Raw genomic sequence first — 7,380 nt, forward strand, 5'->3', positions numbered from 1 at the left:
CGTCGCCAGTGAAAAGTATGCAGACGGAGAGTGATTGCAGCTAAGCATACCTTTATTTAGTCAGGAACAAGAGACAACGAACCGGCTCACAGGCCGGGTTATATGCATTCAGAAAACCCGCCACCAAGCACCCTAAACACACCCCCTACTCCCGATAGGCTATTTACAGGAACCGGGCGACCATTGGTCTCCCCGCTGGGAAGCTAGCCCCGTTGATTGGGCCGGCTAGGATCCTTCGGATCCTTTGTCTAGAGACTGAAGCTACAGAGTAAATGTGCCTGGCCAGCCCGGGCAAGTCCGGGCATGTCAGGCTGAATACATTACAAGGAACTAGGTAACTCTGGGGTTTAAATAACAAAGGGACTTAGTCCCCTTCTCGTAAAGCTCTTTCTAGAGAGGAGAGAAGCCACACTGGGTGGGAAAAAAGGGGGGGCTCTGGGATTTGTTTAAGTGTTGTTTGGTTTGTCTTGACTCTGTCTGATTTGGTTTGAATTTGCCTGCTCTGAACTGAATGGCCCCTCTGCTGTTCCTTTGGTATTGTTTTTTGGTGAGAGTAAATATCTCACTGTTGGATTCTGGGAACTGAGGTTCCAACTTTGAAAGGGGTTTAGAGGTACTGCAGACCTCCTCCCTGACCTGCTCTTGTCTTTGACAAGAGATTTGGGAAGGCTTTCCATTGGTTTTTTGACTTGCTTTGGTATGGATTTGTTTTGCTGATGGAGGAAAGCCTTCTGTTGTTTTCTGGGAACTGCCACTCTTGTCTGTGACAGAGATTGGTAAGGCTCCTGCTGGTTTGTTTGTTTTTATAGCTGTCTGTTTGACTTGTTGTCTGGAATGTCTGTTTGATTTTGTTGTTCTATTTGGGAAAGTTTTTTAAAAGGTATTGCCCAGACTGGAAATTTTTCCCTCAGGACTTAAAAGTTTTGTGGTTGGTTGGAATAATTCATTTCTTGTCCTGCACTGCCATCTTGTGACAAGACGTTTGTATTGCCCAGACTGGAAATTTTTGCCCTCAAACTTAAAGGTTATTGATCAGATTTGTAACCATGGGTAACTGTGTCAGTAAAAAGTATGTTCAGGAACCTGATTTATGATCACTAACTGGAAACATATTGTAGAAACTAACCCTACTCCGTCTGAGAAAGATCATCCTGTTGAAAGACTGGTCTTTTTGTGCACTGAAATGTGGCCACTATACCCTATTTCAGCTCATTGCAGTTGGCCTGCCCAGGGCACATATAATCTCAATATGATTAATAAGCTTTTGTGCTACTGTTATGCTCATTTGAAATGGGAAGAAGCTGAATATGTACACCTTTGGAACTTTGTTATTAAAGTAAGGAGGATGGGTGTGGGGAAGAGGATATCCTGAGTTACCCGCTTGCCTTCAGATGCCTCTTAGGGGGAGAATAAATGTTTCAGACTTTGAGAAAACCCGAGATGATAGAATAGCGTCAGTTTTGGGGGGTAAGAGAGATAGGACTCTGGCTGTCACCCGGCCACCCTCTCAAACCTCTGACCACACCCTAGGGCCAGTGGAAGACCCTATGAACTTGCTTTCCTGTTGTATGCCACTACCCCATGATGCTGCATTGCTGGTTCCACAGCCAGCACTGCAGGATAACTGGGTCACTGGGAGCTCTGGTACTTGACTAGTAGGAGCGAGCGCCAGTGACCCAGCTAGCTCTCATACACATGCTTCAATAGCCTCTACCAGGCCAGCACTTGGTTCATCCACAACCAGCCCTCCGAGTACAGGAGCCATAGCTCCTGTTTTGCCTCCCCCCATAGACTCTCTCTTTTTCACTCTACTCCTGTTGCCTCAGGAGCCTCCCAAGTGAGGACTCAACTCAGCCACAGTCTGCCACTGTTTGGAACACTGCCTCACCAGGTATCAGCAATGCCCAGTCCCGAGACAGGAACTATACCAACTCAATCTACCCTTCCACTTGGGTTGCAGCAACAGGCATCCTGGCTCCTGGAGGCTTTGAGGAACGTCGCCACTCCTGTCAAGCAACTATTTCAGCCCACTTTTCCCTCTGATTTAGTATCTGCTCCTGTTCCAGACATACCCTCTGGCCAAGCCTCAACAACCCTGACTTCTGTCTCGGGCCCAACCAGCCTGACACCTTCTAGCCCTTCCATTCAGCTCCCATCGTCCAATCTGACAGGACCCTCTGCAGACTCTCAGCCTCTGACAACACCTTTGGTCACTAACCAGCCCTCACCCTCCACTCCATCTCCACTTCCAGCTCCTGTTACTGACCAGCCTGCATCCTTTGTGATGCCACTAAGAGAGCCAGTTTAGTGTAGTGGTTAGGTATGTGTACTCTAATCTGGGAGAACCGGGTTTGATTCCCCACTCCTCCACTTGCAGCTGTTGGATGACCTTCTGCTCTCAGGCCCTGATCAATCTACTGTCCGGGAGGCCACTATCTCCCTTTTGAACTTCCTAGGACAACAGGGCTACCGAGTCTCCCGAGAAAAGGCTCAATTAGTACAGCAGACTGTCAAATACCTAGGCTTTCGTGTCACCAAAGGGCAGAGAGAACTGTTAAAGGAGAGGAAGGAGGCTATTTGCCAATTGCCACTTCCCACCACAAAAAAGGCCCTGCGAACTTTTCTTGGCATGGCTGCATTCTGTCGTTCTTGGGTCTCAGATTTCAGTGTCCTAACCAGACATTTGTTTGCTAAATGCCATGCAGAAGAGCCTGATGTCCTAGTCTGGATTCCAGAGGAAATTCATGCCTGGGAAATGATAAGGAAAGCCTTAATGACTGCACCTGCTTTAGGACTTCCTGATCTTCGGAAGCCCTTTCAGTTGTTTGTTCACGAAAGAATGGGTCACATGAGTGCAGGCCTTACTCAACGGTTGGGGCCACAATTGCATCCTGTTGCATATTTGTCCAAGCAGCTGGACCACACAGCAAAAGGTTGGCCTGCCTGTATGCGAGCCATCGCGGCTACAGCCATGGCAGATGAGGAAGCCAGAAAATTGACTTTGGAACATGGTATGCATGTATATTGCCCACATTCTGTAGCTTCTCTTCTACAGCAGAGGGGAGCTAAATGGCTTTTACATTCTAGACTGGCTAAATACGAAAGCCTCCTTCTGGTACCGGATGACATCACCTTTGAGGCATGTAACAGGCTGAGCCCAGCAACCTTACTGCCAATCCCTGAAGGAGATCTGATTCATGATTGCTTAGAAGTCACAGATAATGCTACTATGTGTCCGACAGATCTTAGAGATGTGCCCCTCCAGAATGCAGACCTGGAGTTCTTTATTGATGGGAGCAGCTTCATGAACGATGGTAAGAGATACACTGGCTATGCAGTGACCACAGAGTACAGGACTATAGAAAGTAGTGCACTCCCTCCTTTCTTTTCAGCCCAGGTAGCTGAACTCCATGCCCTGAATAGGGCTCTTCAGCTTGCTACTGGACAGCGTGCCAACATTTACACAGACTCCAAGTATGCCTTTGGAGTAGTGCATGCCTTTGGGACTCTCTGGAAGGAAAGGGGTTTCCTCACTGCTGCTGGCAAGCCCATAGCACATGAGGAGCATGTAATGAATGTTTTAACCAGTATTTTGTTACCCACAGAAGTAGCTGTTATCCATGTGAAAGGTCACCAACGGCTCACCTCACCAGAAGCCAAGGGAAACCATCAGGCAGATCTTGCTGCAAAGGAGGGGGCTCTCCAACCTATCCCTACGCAGTTAGCTCTGATCCCTACCTTTGACTTACCAGCAACACCTACGTATACTACTGCAGAGCGTCAGGATGCTGAGAAGCAAGGGGCTGAGGTAAAATCAGGCTGGCTCATAAATCCAGATGGGAGAGTCTGGCTACCACGTTCTTTACTGAGGAAAATTGTGCATGACTACCACTTATCTACCCATTTGGGTGGGACAGTGATGAGTAAGACTTTGGCTCGTACTTTCATTGTAACAGGGCTACACCAGGAATCCGAACGGGAGGCCAGGGCATGCCTCACTTGCCAACAGGTAAATGCCAAGAAAGGGATGCTGGTTATACCTGGTGCTAGACCCTGGACTAAGAGACCTTTTGAAGTTTTACAGGTTGACTACACTGAATTGCCGCGCTCTGGTAGGTACCGTTACCTTATTGTTTTTGTGGACCAACTTTCTGGATGGCCTGAAGCTTTTCCTCATACAGCCCCCACTGCGAGGAATGTTGCCAAGTCTCCTAAACGACATCTTGCCAAGATTTGGTTTACCTGCTGTTTTATCCTCAGATCGCGGGAGCTCTTTCACTAGTGACACTGTTCGGACTGTGACACATGTTCTTGGGATTAAATGGTCAGTACACACAGCCTGGAGGCCCCAGTCTTCTGGACAAGTTGAACGGATGAACAGATCCTTAAAAGACTATGTTGACCAAGCTGTCAATGGAAACGTCGTTGAAATGGACTGAGCTTTTGCCCCTTGCACTTACACGCATCAGGGTGACAGCTAGGGGGAAGTTAGGGTTATCCCCATTTGAGATTTTGTATGGCAGACCATATCCTTTGATACAACCTACCTTGGGAACGTTAATACTGAGATCGGAGATCAAATGTTATCTAACTATGTGGCTGCTTTGCAGTCTTGTTTATCTTCTCTCCACAGAGCGGCAGCAGGGGTCCAGCCTCTCCCCTATGACTGTCCTGTTCACTCCTTCCAACCTGGTGACTGGGTCCTAATCAAAAAGTGGAAGAAGGAGCCTTTGAAACCCATGTGGAGAGGTCCTGTCCAAGTTTTGCTGATTTCTGACAGTGCTGAGAAAACCACTGCTGCATACGGTTGGATTCATCACACCCGAGTTAAAAAGGCTCGAGATCCTGAGGACGTCGAGGGTACGACTCCCTTAGCAGCTGGAGCTACAACAGACGACGTTGAGGGTGCAACCCCCTTAGCAACTGGAGAGGGCCACGTGCAAGAGCCCACAACAGCAGCTGAAGCCCATTCTGGGAGTGATTCAGAAGCTGAACTCTGGAGGGCCGAGCTGTAGGCACAGTGAAGAATTCACTGCTCTCCTGTTCTCCTGGCTGGAGATTGGGAACCCAAATGTATATACGTACTGAGAGCCCGAGATGGAATCTGTTTACTGCTTAATGACGCAGTTATTTGGCCTTGGCAGAGACGGGAATGATAAGGGAGAGCAGGTGTTAGAAAACACATTCCAAAAGGATGCTTGAATGCTTGTAACTTTCCCTTACGTGAGGGAGAGAGAGGGGGGGGACTAGAAACTAGAAGCTTATAAATAAACGCTGGGAAGCTGAGAGGAGTCAGTCAGTTCCTGCAGACTTGTGTCCTGTCTTCTTTGAACCCCGGCAAACTACACCGAGCCACTGACCGGACTGAAGTACCTGTTCCACCACCAGTAGCCCCCTCACCACCATTACAAGTCCCTCTGTCCCGAGTTGTTGGACTATATCACCCCATTCCGGAAGCTGGGGTGTGGATTACCTTCCAGTACAGAATTGTTTGTTGCCATCTTACTCTCATAGGTTGCCGCTACCACCACAACCTGCAATACTGGGAGCTTCCTCTTGCCACTCGGTCCTGATTGTGTTTGACAGGGGTGCAGTGGAACTACCTGCTGGATCTTTCATGCTCTGTGGGCTTACAGCTTTTTCATACATCCCTGATTATCCAGCGGGAGGCCCATGTACCCTTGGCAGGCTAACCCCACTCCTAGTCCCGTGGGAGGGGCAGCCCCAGACATTTTCAAATGCCACTCGACCAAAGCGGAGTTTGACTTTGGACAGCAGTTGTGACCCTCATGTTAAACTCTTAACAACTACAGAGGCTGCTCTCTTGGCGGCTTCACTTGTTGGTGTGCCTGGATTGACGATAAAGAACTCACAGAATCTTAATGGTTTAACTTGCCTGGTGCTTAAAGGGATGAACGAAACCTCTCCACCATTCAAAACCGGATGGCTGTTGATTACTTGCTTCTAAAAGCAAATCATGGATGTGAAGAATTTGAAGGGATGTGCTGCTTAAATCTCAGTGATCATTCACGATCCATTGAGTCACACATCACAAAGCTTCGAGACTTGACTAAGAAAGTTACAGTAAGTGAAGGATGGTTAGGAGACTGGTTTGGAGGACTAGGCACCTGGTTTCACAGTTTGGGGTCAAGCTTTAAGCTTGCACTTGGATATCTTATATTCTAATTTCCAACAGAGGGCGCCGTGTGCAGATACTTATTTCCACTAACAGGAAGCTCACTCTGCCCCAACAGCTTTTCCTACATAGTCAGTAAAAAAATCCCTTCAGGGACCCCCCAATACCTTTTGAAATGGCCTCTGCAGGGATCTAACTCCAGGCATCAACGGTGAGAGAGAGATTGGAACGTTCAGGAGGGGGGAGGCTTCTAACTGGCTCTGTCTGTAAAAGGGTGGGGGAAGGACCCTTTCCTGGCCTCTTTTGGCCTTTCAAGGAGGGAGGGAGGGAGGGAGCCGTGGGGCCAGGCCTCACAAGAGCTGCTAGTGCCAGGCTGGGGGATTTCTTGAGATTTTGCGGAGGGCTGGGTTTGGGGAAGGGAGAGGCCTCAGCTGGGTCTAATGCCACAGAGTCCACCCTCAAAAGCAGCCACTCCCTCCAGGGAGACAGATCTCTGTTGTCTTGAGTTCAGTTGTAATTCTGGGGGGGGGGGGTCCTCCAGGACCCACTTAAGCGGTCCTCCAGACCCCACTTAGACGTTGGCAACCCTCCCTGGCCACCGACGGGATTGTGGATAAGGTGGCCAGGTCCAGGCTGGGAAACTCCTGGAGATTTGCGGGTGGAGCCTGGGGATGACAGGGGGCTCAGTGGAGTACAATGTCACAGAGTCCACCCTTCAAAACATCCATTTTCTCCATGGGAAGTTATCTCTGTAGTCTGGAGATGAGCAGTCATTCCAGGCATCCCCAGGTCCCACCTGGAGACTGCCATCCCTATGCAGCACCCTCTGGGTGACTTGATACTACCTGACTTGCATGATTCAAGTAGGCCCAGCTGCTTGCTACGGTTCATCAGCAGCCACCCTATGAAAGCCAGTGTGATGTAACAGAGCTTCAGAGTAGGGTCTGCGAGACCCAGGTTCAGATCCCCATCTTGCAGTGGAAGCTGACTGTGTGATTTTGGACCAGTCACATACTTTCAGCCTAGCCAACCTCACAGGGTTGTTGTGCAGATAGAGAATAATGTAAGCTGCTTTGGTCCCAACTGTGGAGAAAGACTGTAACTTTCCTAGGTAGAGGCTGTGGGGGAGGAGTGTGGAGATGGAAAGTTGAAGACAGAGAGGCAGATAAAGGTAGGTTGGCTGTTGGGTGGGAAGGAAATTGTGTTGCCAATTCCAGGTTGGCAAATTCCTGGACATTGGAAGG

At 49.1% G+C, this 7,380-nt stretch overlaps 1 protein-coding gene across 1 annotated transcript in view; it reads left to right on the plus strand.

The window, feature by feature from the left end:
• The first annotated feature begins 6,316 nt into the window (after nt 1-6,316).
• Nucleotides 6,317-7,380, plus strand: part of LOC107110408 (chromosome unknown open reading frame, human C12orf4) — a 56,507-nt gene continuing 55,443 nt past the window's right edge. Inside the window, exon 1 of the mRNA XM_015411187.1 lies at nt 6,317-6,347. The gene's annotated coding sequence lies outside the window, so the exon portion shown is untranslated. The remainder of the gene's footprint in view (nt 6,348-7,380) is intronic.

This window comes from Gekko japonicus, unplaced genomic scaffold, assembly GCF_001447785.1.
Source record: "Gekko japonicus isolate JY-2015 unplaced genomic scaffold, Gekko_japonicus_V1.1 scaffold944, whole genome shotgun sequence".
Lineage (NCBI taxonomy): Eukaryota > Metazoa > Chordata > Lepidosauria > Squamata > Gekkonidae > Gekko > Gekko japonicus.